We start from the raw sequence: 14,249 nt of genomic DNA on the forward strand, positions 1-14,249 counted from the left end.
GCTTCTCAGGCGTCTCTAGGAGGATCACCCTGTGCCATAGCTACCTATCAAACAGATGGACTTTGCGGGTTATTTATCAACATTTGTATTTTTTTTTTTGAATTTTTTGAATTATAGTTTGAAAACACAAATTTTTAATATTAATTGTAAAAAAAAAACTATTTAGTCAGAGTTTTTCAAAAAAAATTTCAAGCTTGTAAACCACAAATTCAAGATTTTTTTTTTATAAGTAAGGTAACATTTGTAATTTATTAATTTTGAGGTTATTCAAAGTAGAAAAAAATTCTGAAATTACACAATTACAAATTCTGATAAATAACCCCCTTCTAATGAAGAATAATTAATAAAGCTATGGGTTTTGCAATCTAGACTAAACAAAAAAAGTTAATTATTTCCAAAATGGGGTTATGTACCAAAGGATATGTAGAAAAAGCTACATTTCTTTGTGAAATCCTATGCAGTATTCTATCTAGTGATGCTATTGTTTACCCAGCTGTAAAGCTCTCAGCTAATTTTAGAAAGAAATCCAGTGACACGGACAGAAACACATGGTACGTGCAAAAAGAACCCCGAGCCAACTGCTGTCGTTTCAACTTAATTGGTGTCTGATTGCTAAACCCTGGAATCCAAGGAAACGGTTCAAATCTCTTTCCAGCAGGTGATAAATCAAAGAAATGGACTTTACATTCACTGCTCTCTACTCACTGTTCACAGGCACATACAATTTAGTGCAAGTATCAAGGTAATAACTAATAAATAAATCTAAATGAGGCCTGACATTCACAGAATATATTCAAGCCTGGAAAGAGACTGGATATCAGATTTAGCATGGGGAATGGGCACAGAAGTATAAAAATTATTAAGGTGCAAAAATATTAAAATATTTGTATGCAATGCTTACACACAAAGAGAATTTAACTTTATCTTACTGTATATACCAAATTTCAGTATATAATTTTATTTATTACATGTTTGTCCCTTGTACTATTTCTATATTGTAAAAATTACACCATAGCACTATATAAAGATATTCTTAAAGGGACTGTGGCTGTGGCATAGCAGGTACAGTAGGGAGAGATGGTGCCTATAGTAGCAGTGGGATAATAGCCTCTGGGAAGGGACTGGGGCTGTGGGATAGCAGGTATAGTAGGGAGAGATGGTGCCTATAGTAGCAGTGGGGGGATAATAGCCTCTGGGAAGGGACTGGGGCTGTGGGATAGCAGGTATAGTAGGGAGAGATGGTGCCTATAGCAGCAGTGGGATAATAGCCTCTGGGAAGGGACTGTGGCTGTGGGATAGCAGGTATAGTAGGGAGAGATGGTGCCTATAGTAGCAGTGGGGGGATAATAGCCTCTGGGAAGGGACTGTGGCTGTGGGATCGATGGTATAGTAGGGAGAGATGGTGCCTATAGTAGCAGTGGGGGGATAATAGCCTCTGGGAAGGGACTGTGGCTGTGGGATAGCAGGTATAGTAGGGAGAGATGGTGCCTATAGTAGCAGTGGGGGGATAATAGCCTCTGGGAAGGGACTGTGGCTGTGGGATAGCAGATATAGTAGGGAGAGATGGTGCCTATAGTAGCAGTGGGGGGATAATAGCCTCTGGGAAGGGACTGTAGCTGTGGGATAGCAGGTATAGTAGGGAGAGATGGTGCCTATAGTAGCAGTGGGGGATAATAGCCTCTGGGAAGGGACTGGGGCTGTGGGATAGCAGGTATAGTAGGGAGAGATGGTGCCTATAGTAGCAGTGGGGATAATAGCCTCTGGGAAGGGACTGGGGCTGTGGGATAGCAGGTATAGTAGGGAGAGATGGTGCCTATAGTAGCAGTGGGGGGATAATAGCCTCTGGGAAGGGACTGGGGCTGTGGGATAGCAGGTATAGTAGCAGTGGGGGATAATAGCCTCTGGGAAGGGACTGGGGCTGTGGGATAGCAGGTATAGTAGGGAGAGATGGTGCCTATAGTAGCAGTGGGGGGATAATAGCCTCTGGGAAGGGACTGGGGCTGTGGGATAGCAGGTATAGTAGGGAGAGATGGTGCCTATAGTAGCAGTGGGGATAATAGCCTCTGGGAAGGGACTGTAGCTGTGGGATAGCAGGTATAGTAGGGAGAGATTGTGCCTATAGTAGCAGTGGGGGGATAATAGCCTCTGGGAAGGGACTGGGGCTGTGGGATAGCAGGTATAGTAGCAGTGGGGGGATAATAGCCTCTGGGAAGGGACTGGGGCTGTGGGATAGCAGGTATAGTAGGGAGAGATGGTGCCTATAGTAGCAGTGGGGGGATAATAGCCTCTGGGAAGGGACTGGGGCTGTGGGATAGCAGGTATAGTAGGGAGAGATGGTGCCTATAGTAGCAGTGGGGATAATAGCCTCTGGGAAGGGACTGTAGCTGTGGGATAGCAGGTATAGTAGGGAGAGATTGTGCCTATAGTAGCAGTGGGGGGATAATAGCCTCTGGGAAGGGACTGGGGCTGTGGGATAGCAGGTATAGTAGGGAGAGATGGTGCCTATAGTAGCAGTGGGGGGTAATAGCCTCTGGGAAGGGACTGGGGCTGTGGGATAGCAGGTATAGTAGGGAGAGATGGTGCCTATCGTAGCAGTGGGGGGATAATAGCCTCTGGGAAGGGACTGTGGCTGTGGGATAGCAGGTATAGTAGGGAGAGATGGTGCCTATAGTAGCAGTGGGGGGATGATAGCCTCTGGGAAGGGACTGTAGCTGTGGGATAGCAGGTATAGTAGGGAGAGATGGTGCCTATAGTAGCAGTGGGATAATAGCCTCTGGGAAGGGACTGTGTACCAACACCCCTTAGAGCAGCCATCCTTAAATAACCTAGTGCCCCATTTTAAATGCTAACATATTACTGTATTACACAACAGAGACGTATTATGCATAAATATTATAGCAACTACTGTACTGTAAAATACATTGCTTTATTATTTCCTCAAGTTCTTTGACTAATATAAAAGATATTTTCACTAATAATTCTTCTGAACATTATTTCATTTGCCCCATTGGTTTGGGCAGTAACAAGGTCCTGTTAGAATTCAACACTGATACCCATGCCAGACACTGTTCCAATATGCCCTTTATATTGATAGGATTTTTCCCAAGGCAACCCATGTGCTGTATAATTACCTATGGCAGTGGCAGTGCTGTCCAACTGGCGCCCCCCTCTGTGTGGCCCCCCACCTGTCTGGCTGCTTTGATGGCTTACCTTTGAGTAAGCTTTAAATGGTATCAGTACTGAGTTTAACTGCCCCCCTGCATGGTTCTCACCTCAGATTCAGGCTGTAATCCCTCTGTATTGTTTAAAAATGTAATCCCCTGTGTTGTTCACACCTTTTAATACCTGCATTGTTCACCCCCTGCAGTGTTCACACCTCAGGCTGTAATCACCCCCATTGTTCACTTCTTCACACCTCAGACATATGTACTGTAGGTACCTATGTAGGTACTGCCTGGACTATGCTGCCTGTGTGTATGGCACACACAGGGAGCATAGGGCAGGGAGGGTATGGTACACACAGGCAGGGTAGGACAGGCAGAGTATGGCTAACACAGGGAGCATAGGGTAGGCAGAGTATGGCACACACAGGCAGCATACTCTGCTTGCCCTATGCTGCTTGTGGGAGGTGAACCTGGCAGGGGTTTGTTGTGGGAGTTTGTTAGCAGTTGGAAATAGTCATTAAATGGTCCCTAGGGTGTGTAATTATGTACTGGGGGTTGCTCTGCTATCCACAGGGGAGGAGAAGGCATATGGAATTTAAGGGTATATCTTAATATGACATAATTCTTTCACATATGAATGATGGTTGATATCCCCACAGTAAGCACCAAGCATTTGGGATTTTGCTGTGCTACCACCATTGTGATAAAATAGGTGTGGATTGAAGTGGGTGTGGTTTCAAAAAGGGGAGTGGTCAAAACTGGCTTCCATTAGCGGCCCTCCACCATGTATGCTAGAGAAATTCCGGCCCTCAGCACCGCAGAAGTTGGACAGCACTGACCTATGGTATGAGCCCCATCCATGTGCAATAAACAGGCTTCAGGTTTGCCTCCTTTCTGCACACATCCTCCATCCAACTGGCCGCTTACCCCTATGCTGCTTGTACCCCTGTGCTGCCTCCATTCCTGTACAATTGGAGAGTCCTGTACCACTCCTGTGCTAGATCTCACCTAAGCTCTAACCACAAACAGAACAATTGGACAGTATATAATGATGAGTGTCATTACGGTCACTTAATTACATGTCTAAATGATTTAGTGATGAAAGAAGAAGCACATTGCATGTTCCATAATTAATCGTTGAGCAGCAACTCACTGTCACATTTGCATTTTGCTTATTCAGTGCCTGAAATCGCTAAATATCTTGCAGAACTTTCAGGGAAGCCCTTAGGTGGTTTCCATTAATCATTAATGGCACTAGCTAGCTCATTCATGGAGGGATCATATGAGGATGAAAACATGTACAGTGTACTGGTTAAACGTATCCAGAATTAATGTCTGATGTGTGCATGGGGGGGCCTTTGTATGGGGAAGTACGAGAAGCGGAGAAATTTGAAAGAAGCACGGAAAAGGGACAAAGAGGAAATCGGAGGTAAAAGGGAATATGCTGAACATGCTCATACTAATACTGTGTATGGTATATCAGCCGACGCGCCTCATGGGTCTGTGTATGGTATATCAGCCGACGCGCCACATGGGTCTGTGTATGGTACATCAACCGATGCACCACGTGGGTCTGTGTATGGTACATCAACCGATGCACCACGTGGGTCTGTGTATGGTACATCAGCCGATGCACCACGTAGGCCTGTGTATGGTACATTAGCGGATACTCCATGAGGGTCTGTGTATGGTACATCAGCCGATGCGCCACGTGGGCCTGTGTATGGTACATTAGCGGATACTCCATGAGGGTCTGTGTATGGTACATCAGCCGATGCGCCACGTAGGCCTGTGTATGGTACATCAGCCGATGCACCACGTAGGCCTGTGTATGGTACATTAGCGGATACTCCATGAGGGTCTGTGTATGGTACATCAGCCGATGCGCCACGTGGGCCTGTGTATGGTACATTAGCGGATACTCCATGAGGGTCTGTGTATGGTACATCAGCCGATGCGCCACGTAGGCCTGTGTATGGTACATCAGCCGATGCACCACGTAGGCCTGTGTATGGTACATTAGCGGATACTCCATGAGGGTCTGTGTATGGTACATCAGCCGATGCGCCACGTGGGCCTGTGTATGGTACATCAGCCGATGCGCCACGTGGGCCTGTGTATGGTACATCAGCCGATGCGCCACGTGGGCCTGTGTATGGTACATCAGCCGACGCGCCACGTGGGCCTGTGTATGGTACATCAGCCGACGCGCCACGTGGGCCTGTGTATGGTACATCAGCCGACGCGCCACGTGGGCCTGTGTATGGTACATCAGCCGACGCGCCACGTGGGCCTGTGTATGGTACATCAGCCGACGCGCCACGTGGGCCTGTGTATGGTACATCAGCCGACGCGCCACGTGGGCCTGTGTATGGTACATCAGCCGACGCGCCACGTGGGCCTGTGTATGGTACATCAGCCGACGCGCCACGTGGGCCTGTGTATGGTACATCAGCCGACGCGCCACGTGGGCCTGTGTATGGTACATCAGCCGACGCGCCACGTGGGCCTGTGTATGGTACATCAGCCGACGCGCCAAGTGGGCCTGTGTATGGTACATCAGCCGACGCGCCACGTGGGCCTGTGTATGGTACATCAGCCGATGCACCACGTGGGCCTGTGTATGGTACATTAGCTGATACTCCATGAGGGCCCATGTATGGTACATCAGCCAATGCACCACATGGGTCTGTGTATATAGAATGCCACTACAGGCTAATTTAGCCATACAAAAAAAAAAAAAAAAAAAAATCTAAATTCTACAACAAGTAAACCCCATTACAGGCAGATGAGGTACCATAAATGAAGCTACTGTATATCTTGTACTAAATGCATGCACGCAAGGGGATATTTATCCATGTGCTCAGGGAATGTCCGACTCAGCACACATATTGCCAGTGCTAAGCATAGGGAGAGGAATTTAAAGGGGAACATTCGCTATTATAAAAAAAAAAAAAAAATTAACAAAACTGTAGTGGATGTTTTATGCATGAATTGTCTTCATGGCCCGACATAGATCAGGTCTGGGCCGAGAGGGCCCACCGAGTTTTTCCAGGTGCCTGGCCAGCCCAAACATGGCTATATATATGAACCAATATAAGATTTGAGCTTGGTTCATCCCGAACAACGCAGCAGCTAACTGAACTTTGTATATGTCCCGTCTAGTGCATATCTGCTCAAAAATAAGTCAGATATTTATCTGGTAGGTTAGAAAATCCAGTCTGGTGAGGGCTGCAATGGCCTATTGATGCGATCTTCTTTGCATGGGTCTTCAAGGGTCCACATCATAATCATATTGTTGGCTGAAAGCCCTAACCTTAGGATCAGCCCGATTTAGCCTGGCTCGCTGGTGGCCCCTTGGGTAAAAATCTGCTCGCCTGGCAAAAAGTAGCAGATCTTTACAAGTCAGCAAATTACAATGGACTACTGACATATAGCAATGTTGGGTGAAAAATAATAAGTTAGGTTGAGGAAACACACATTTTATATCTCAAAACTAAAAAAAAAGTAAAACATAATAAAACTTTGTTTAAAAGAATTGGATTTTGTATCATGACACAGTTTCCCTTAAAAAGACTTCGATCCTAAAATAGATCCTTCAATCCTAAAAAGACTTCAATCCTAAAGTTTGTCTCTTGGGAATGACAAAGTGGCAAGAAGTGGAAAAGTACATAAGCAAAGTCATACACTTTGATCCTAAAAATATTTATCTTGGGGATAACGAAAATACACATTTTATTAGGGATGCACCAAATTCACGATTTGAGGATCTGGCCGAACCCGGAATCCTTTAGATAAGCCAGCGCATTGATTCGACTGAATCTGAATCCTGCTGAAAAAGGCCGATACGGTTCTGAAACTGAAGGAAGGCTTGTTGGAGTTTATGGATATCACACAGATGAGAGTGTGATTATCATGTGCTTGGAAAGGCTAAGACTATAAAGAAAGGAAAATAGCAACTCCTATGTTAACACTTGGAAATCAGTCACATGATGCTTTTACGACAACCATCAGACCCTCAGCATGTGCAACCCATCCGACACGTAACGGACAGGGGGGCCCCCTCAGCATCCGGCCAAAGCCCAAGAGCAGCCTGCCAACAGACAGCATGCCACTGCTTACTTACAGTCACTGCTTTCAACAAAGAAAAGCTATAACGAAATTCCGATACTGTCACAGAAGCGCGATCACGGACAGATGGGCCCCCAGCACCGCGCCATGCATAATCCAACACCAACAAATTAACCAGAGTGTTGATGTACAAACCCGACAATATTATATTCTTAAGGAGATTAATGGAAACAGAACTAGCGAAGCAAAAGAAGAGCTTATGTACAGTTAGCGTTTGTCTTCTATTTGTTCCACTAAAAAGGCTGTCTGATTTCTGTGTTAACACTCATCCATGCACAATGGACAACTGTAGTAACATGGCAAAATTCCCACATGCACAAAACTACAATAATATTTCACTTAAACTAATGAGAGACACATTAGTACAGCCATTTTCCAGAGAGTCCATTATAAGCAAATAATTCTTACTGTGGCAACACAAACCTACTGGGGTTAAATGATTTTTAGCAGCCTTATGGTATGGAGACCCAAATACAGCAACATACCCGACATGGCGAACCCTAGATATTCCACATAAAAGATCCTTTACCTGTATATAAATAAGAGTTATTAAATTGGAAATCTCTCCTACAATTAACTTAAAGTAAAAAAATATTTACTCCAAATCTCTCCAGAATTTATTTTAGGCTGAGCACCTAGAACTGTCTAAAACAGGGCCATCAGGAATCATGAAGGGCCCCTGTCACCCTAGGGAGCCACAGTTATTAGTTCACCACCTCCCTGGGCCCTCTGGCCAACAGGCCCGATAATGAAAAAGAATGGGACCCAATAAAACATTTTGCAACTAAATTCCACACCTGGCCATGGCCGCAGTCTGACTCAGCCGTGCCCCATTACATGCAGAACACACCCAAAATCCACCCACTTCACCAAAAACCCCACCCTATTTGCATCCCTCTGCTGTGGGGCCCCTGACTTGATGCCCCTCTAAAGGTGATTTCCGTATAGTCACTTTTACAAATTTCAGCCTAGATAGCTGTCATGCCAAGCCCCCTGCCCCCTGTCACTGCCCCCCACAGCTTGTTGCAGTTAGTCTTCAATTTTTATGGGTTTTAACCAATTTAACTTGTTTTTATCATGCAGCTCTAGACTTTAAGTGTAGTTTCTAGGCACACTAGCCCTAACAACTACCATCTGTGTTTAAATGACAAATTCAAAGACTGAAGTACCCCAAATCAAAGTTATGCAAAATACTAAACTTGCCGCAAAGTTAATCTCTCAGACAGAATTTACAATTTCACAATGGGCAGAGGCTGAAAAGAAATGCAATATTATTAAAATAATAAAGCATAGAAAATATAAAATATGACAAATTGCAAAGCAGTGTAGAATTCTTTATCAGGAATAATAAAGTTAGGCTGGCTTTGCCTTGCTGCAGTGCGTGTCATCCAATCAGTTAGGAATTGTCACATGAGAGAAGAAGCGTTTCATTTCTGCTCAGTCATTAATCAAAAGAATATTAATCTCACAATTACAGCAGATGTAATGAACCTGACTGCAGCAAAGTGTAATAGCTTAATAACTGATTTGCATGGGCATGCCGCAGAAAGATAGGCAGCCTAATGGATAGCGGTCCTAAGGGCACAGCGAAACGAAATGAGCAGCATGAACCCCTGACAGCAAATACAGTGACGTTATTCCTGTGATTAAATATTAATACGGGAACAAAGGCATAGATAACAAAAATGCAGCTTAGAACCATATAAAAAAAAGCATATTCAAAGAAAATCAAGGCAGACGGCAGCAATAACACAATAATTGTCTGCAGTTTTAACGAATACTAAGCCCTTTCTAACATATGTGCACTAGGTGGCGCTGTTGTAATTACTGTCAATGACCAATAAGCATCTAAACTGCACTGCATCTGAAACACTAATGTATAAACCTTAATATGGATATTAAGACAGCGCTTTGCACACAATAAACCAAACACAGTGGCTCTCTACACTAAACTACAACTCCCAGCAAGTAACTGACTGTACCTGAAGCTGTAAATCGACAATGAAAGTACCACATGCTGACCAGCCATGGCTACAGTATCCTATACAGGACATGTCCAATGTCTAAGCTGTTTGTAATCTACAACATCCACCAACCACTGACAGATACCTGAGAGTTGTAGTACTTCAACTGAAGGTAAATTAAAGGGGATCATTCCGAGCAGCTTTCCTACACATTCATTAATAGTTTTAACGTCTCAGCATTATTTGTAAATGTAATTACTATTAAAAGCAGTGTCGCTTTGGCGGTTGTTGTATTCTGCACTCTTGGTTGTGACTCCTGAGACTGTGTAACACATGGCAGCTGAATAATAGAACTGGCTACACTGTATGGAGAGTCAGAAGCAGACAATGGAAGGGGACAAACAAATACTGATTTCAGAAGCAATTCCATTTGCACATAACTTTCCAACCATGGGAAATGTTTCATGAATGGAGCCAGGAAAGTTGCTTAGCATTATATTGTCGCTTATTATGGGAACAGCAGGGTTTGGATGGAGGAGCCCGTTAATATAAATATACTCCTTAGAGTGCAATAATAACAAGAGCTCCCCACTGGAAAGACTGCTTATTAATCCCAGTGGGAAGTCTATGAGAGTTGGGAGAGGGTCTGGCTGGGATGCAGAGAAAGGCTAATGGCCACAGGCCTGAATGGACCAGCAGCAGCACATCCCCCAGGCAGCCTTTCCATGGGGATTAATGGAGAGCCGACCTCTCAGAGCCAGGGCGGATAGGGCAAGGATGGGAAGGGGTCCGCTGGCACTCACACAGTAATGTAGATAAAGCAAGGCACACCGCTCACACCTCCGGCCGCTACTCGCCCCTCCTCACTGCCAGTTGCCGGTCCGCTTTCCGCCGCTCAGCCCTCACAACAAGCACCCTCCGTCCCTCTCCATCACTCTCCTACCCAGGGCTGACTAGCCCCTCACAGCAGAAAGCACGGGGGGAGGGTCTCAGGCACACGGTGACGTATCTCCCCGCTCGACCAATGATATCGCCGCCAACATAATGTCCAATGTGTCCGCAAAGTGAGCCCGCCTACTTCCTTTGACGGATGTTAAAAGTAGCCAATAAGACAAATGCAAATGTAGGTTATTAGCCAATTGGAAGCGAGATGTGGAGCTGAAGCGCTTTATAGTACAGTGTGGGAACGCGTGTACGTGTTTATTGGCGGATTAGCGGTTTGGGTCAGTGTATTCATAGCGGGCTGTGTGGTACCCGCCGTGACGGGATTTGATTGGGTGACGACGAATAAAGTGGCCGTGCACATTCAGAGTTTAGAGTTCTTCCCACTAACATTCGAATAACAATCTATAAGTAACATTCAGACTGATTTTGGATATAAAAATAAATCAGAGAATGTTGTGTATATAACATAACTGGCAGGCAGCAATCACCAATATGAAAGTGATGTCCCAGAAATGCAATTTAGCCTGCCATGAAGATATTGTCAGATACACAATACATGAATATAATTCCTGCTGAAGCTTTCTAACCTGTGCGACTAAACAATCACCATGGTACAAGAATTATTGCCATGATAATTTGGAGCCCAAACATACTGTATTATACTCAGGCCCGGATTTGTGGAGAGGCCACAAAGGCCCGGGCCTAGGGCGGCAGAAACCCGGGGGCAGCATGCCGCCCCGCCACACCAAAATCTAAAAAGTTTTCTACCCATATGGAGCAATGGGGGGACTTCTCCCCACTGCTCCGTATCCAAGTTTGGCCCACTGCGCGCGCAAGGCGCCCCGCCTCCCCCGTTCATGCACGGAAATCCCTCTCCCCTTGTATCGCGCATGCGCACTGGGGGGGTGGGGGGTGGCGTGCGACCGGGGTGGCCTCGGGGCGCCCAATTTGGAAATCCGGCCCTGATTATACTTGAGTATAAGCCTAGATTTTCGGCACCCAAAATGTGCTGAAAAAGTCACCCTCGGCTTATACTCGAGTCGGGTCCCTCCATACTAGCACCCTCTGTACTTTGTGGCCACCCACAACCAGACCCTCCAGTGCCCTGGCCTGCTCCAAAATTTATGTTCATCTACCATCCTCACCTGTCCCATTCTGCACTAGACATTGCACTTTATATTCTATATAAACTATATATATAGTTTTGAAGGATTTTAACTCTGTGTTTTAGCTCGGTTGCTGATTGAGCTAAGGGGATAGTACCCTTAAGGTATCATTGTTGATACCATATTGTTTTTGTTGACCCTCTTCTTCACTTACAGAGCTAGTTTATTGTTTTTCTTTGAAATAAATATTTAAAAACATATACCCCACTGATGCCTCAATTAATGTAATTTTATTGGTATTTATTTTGATTATTGAAACTTAGCAGTAGCTGCTGCATTTCCCACCCTAGGCTTATACTCGAGTCAATACGTTTTTCCAGTTTTCTTAGGTTAAATTAGCTTATATTCGGATCGGCTTATACTCGAGTATATACGGTATATCATATGATTATATCAGCCAGACATATATGTATATGGCCAGCTTTAGGTTGACTGCCCACAGAGCGAGTTAGTCACCCGCAACTTATTGTACAGCGCTGCGGAATATGTTGGCACTTTATAAATAAATGTTAATAATAATAGATCTCTGCTACCACAGACAACTAACCACTCCAGAATGCCTTCCCTCCGCCAACAATAGGAGCCGCCAGTGGAGAGGCCTACACATCGCTTCGGATTTGGCTTCATTACAAAGGCATTTCAGAGCGGTTAGTCTGAATTTTTTTTGTAATACACAAATTTCAATGGCTTGTGGCAAAAATGACATCACTAAACACAATATTATGGATGACACTAAGCGCTGTTTATGGAAAATGTACCTGTGTTGTAAAATAAGGATATTATAAGTCAGTGAGGATTTCCCTGACCATATAAAAGCATGGGCCCAAAGGGTGAGTGTTTGTATACAAGTCCTGAAACTTCGAGGTGACTTCTAATAGCCTCATATTTTCTAACAGGGGGTACATTATTTGTGAGTCATGTGACAAATCACACTGCTAAGCACTGATTATAACTGATGACATCACTAATCATTGTTTATAAGGATATCAGTTTTACAGGGTTTTTATGGATCTTGTGCATTATAATGGTTTGTGCCACCTTAGAGCAAAACCTCTAGGTTTTTGTTTTATTTTCCTAACTCCCACTTTGGTGAAAAGTTTTCATAAAAATACATTAGGTTTCATTAATAAATTAAAAAGCAGAGGACAGACCCTTGCAGTACTTCACTAACCACACTGGCCCAATCAGAAAATGTTCCATTTCCCACCACTCTCTGTAATCTATCCTTCAGCCAGTTCCACTATCCAAGTACAAATATGTTCCAGGCTGATATTTCTTAATTTAACCATTAGGGATGCACCAAACCCACTTTTTTGTGTTTGGCTGAACCCCCGAACCCACCTCGAAGGATTCGGGCGAATACCGAACAGCTGCGCACACACCGGAATTTTTTTTTCCCCCTAACATTTAACCCTTCCGAATGCTAATTAGCTTATGTTAATTGATACTAATTTGGCTTTGGTTTGGCGCAGAGGAAGGATTCAGCCGAAATGGAATACTTTGAAAAAAGGCTGGATTTGGCCTGAATCCTGAACCGAATCCCGGATTCGGTGCATCCCTATTAACCATTAACCTTTTGCGTTGTGCTGTATCAAATGCTTTAGCATTTCACATCCACTGTCACACCAGTGTCCAGGTTTCTGCTCACCTACTCATAGAAGGCGTCAATAGGTGATACACACTTGTGCTGAAAGAAGAGGGAGCACACACCACTTAAACATCGAACACATGCTCATTTGGGCAGGGCACTCTATACCTCTTGTATCAGTTATTGGTTGCTTTGTATGTAATTGTATGTTCAGTGTATATGCCCATTTATTGCACAGCACTGCAAAAATATGTTTTGTTAATCCTCTTCCTTCCCGAATGTGTGCCTAAAATATACATTCCCTCATAACACCTGGATTTGCCTCTAAAAATGACCTCCTAACTCCACAACTTAAGGCCCCCATACACGGGCCGATAGAAGCTGCCGATATCGGTCCCTTGGACCGATTCGGCAGCTAATCGGCCCGTGTATGGGCAGAAACGAGCGGCCTGGCCGACCGATATCTGGCCTGAAATTGGCCAGATATCGATTGGCCAGGTTAGAAAATCCAGTCGGATCGGGGACCGCATCGGCTCGTTGATGCGGTCCCCGAACTGACTGTCCCATGGCCGCAAATGTAATCCGTATTTTTTTTTTAAAGCAACTTGCTACCCGATATCGCCCACCCGTAGGTGGGGATATCTGGTAAAGATCTGCTCGCTTGGCGACATCGGCAAGCGAGCGGATCTTATAGTGTATGGGGACCTTAAGTTCTCCTGTGTGTCGAGCATGTTCCCCACCAGAGTTAATGGGAGACATGTGCATATTGCCTGAGTTTGACCTGATGGGATTGCAGGGTGATATGTTGCAACTGCCATATCTGTTGTTTGGCCTTGTGGCTGAACTATACAGCTCCCAGTGTGGCTGCCTTTGCCATTAGCTGATCCTTATTTATTCAGGGCCAGTAGCATTAATCAGCAGTGTATTTAACAAGGCTCTTTATAGTTCTATCGTTTATTAAAAGCAACCTTTTGATTTATATTGGGGCTATGATGACATTTGTAATGTGAGAGGCAGCATCATGCTCTTTAGCAAGGTCGGGTGCCATCATGCAGAGATCGTTCCCAATAGAACTTAACACCTCCGACGCTCACTATATGTAGCTCTCTGGGGAGAGATCACACTACATCAGCTTCACCGAGCAACGCAGGGAAAACATGATTTACTCACACTGACCTCCTCACTATCATTGCATACAAAATACTTAAAAGCTTATTATAGTGTTTTTATGCAAGAGCAGCTTTATATCCAATGAATTATATTTAGCAAGATATTTAAAAACAATAAATAA

General features: G+C 44.6%; 1 protein-coding gene across 4 annotated transcripts in view; it reads right to left on the reverse strand.

Annotated features, from left to right (window-relative positions):
• wasf3 (WAS protein family member 3) overlaps nt 1–10,269 on the reverse strand; it is a 34,523-nt gene extending 24,254 nt beyond the window's left edge. The window contains exon 1 of one of the 4 annotated variants that reach the window (XM_031896105.1): nt 10,100–10,269. The gene's annotated coding sequence lies outside the window, so the exon portion shown is untranslated. 4 annotated transcript variants of the gene reach the window in all.
• Between the last annotated feature and the right edge of the window lie 3,980 nt (nt 10,270–14,249).

This window comes from Xenopus tropicalis, chromosome 2 (genome assembly GCF_000004195.4).
Source record: "Xenopus tropicalis strain Nigerian chromosome 2, UCB_Xtro_10.0, whole genome shotgun sequence".
In the NCBI taxonomy this organism is placed as follows: Eukaryota; Metazoa; Chordata; class Amphibia; order Anura; family Pipidae; genus Xenopus; species Xenopus tropicalis.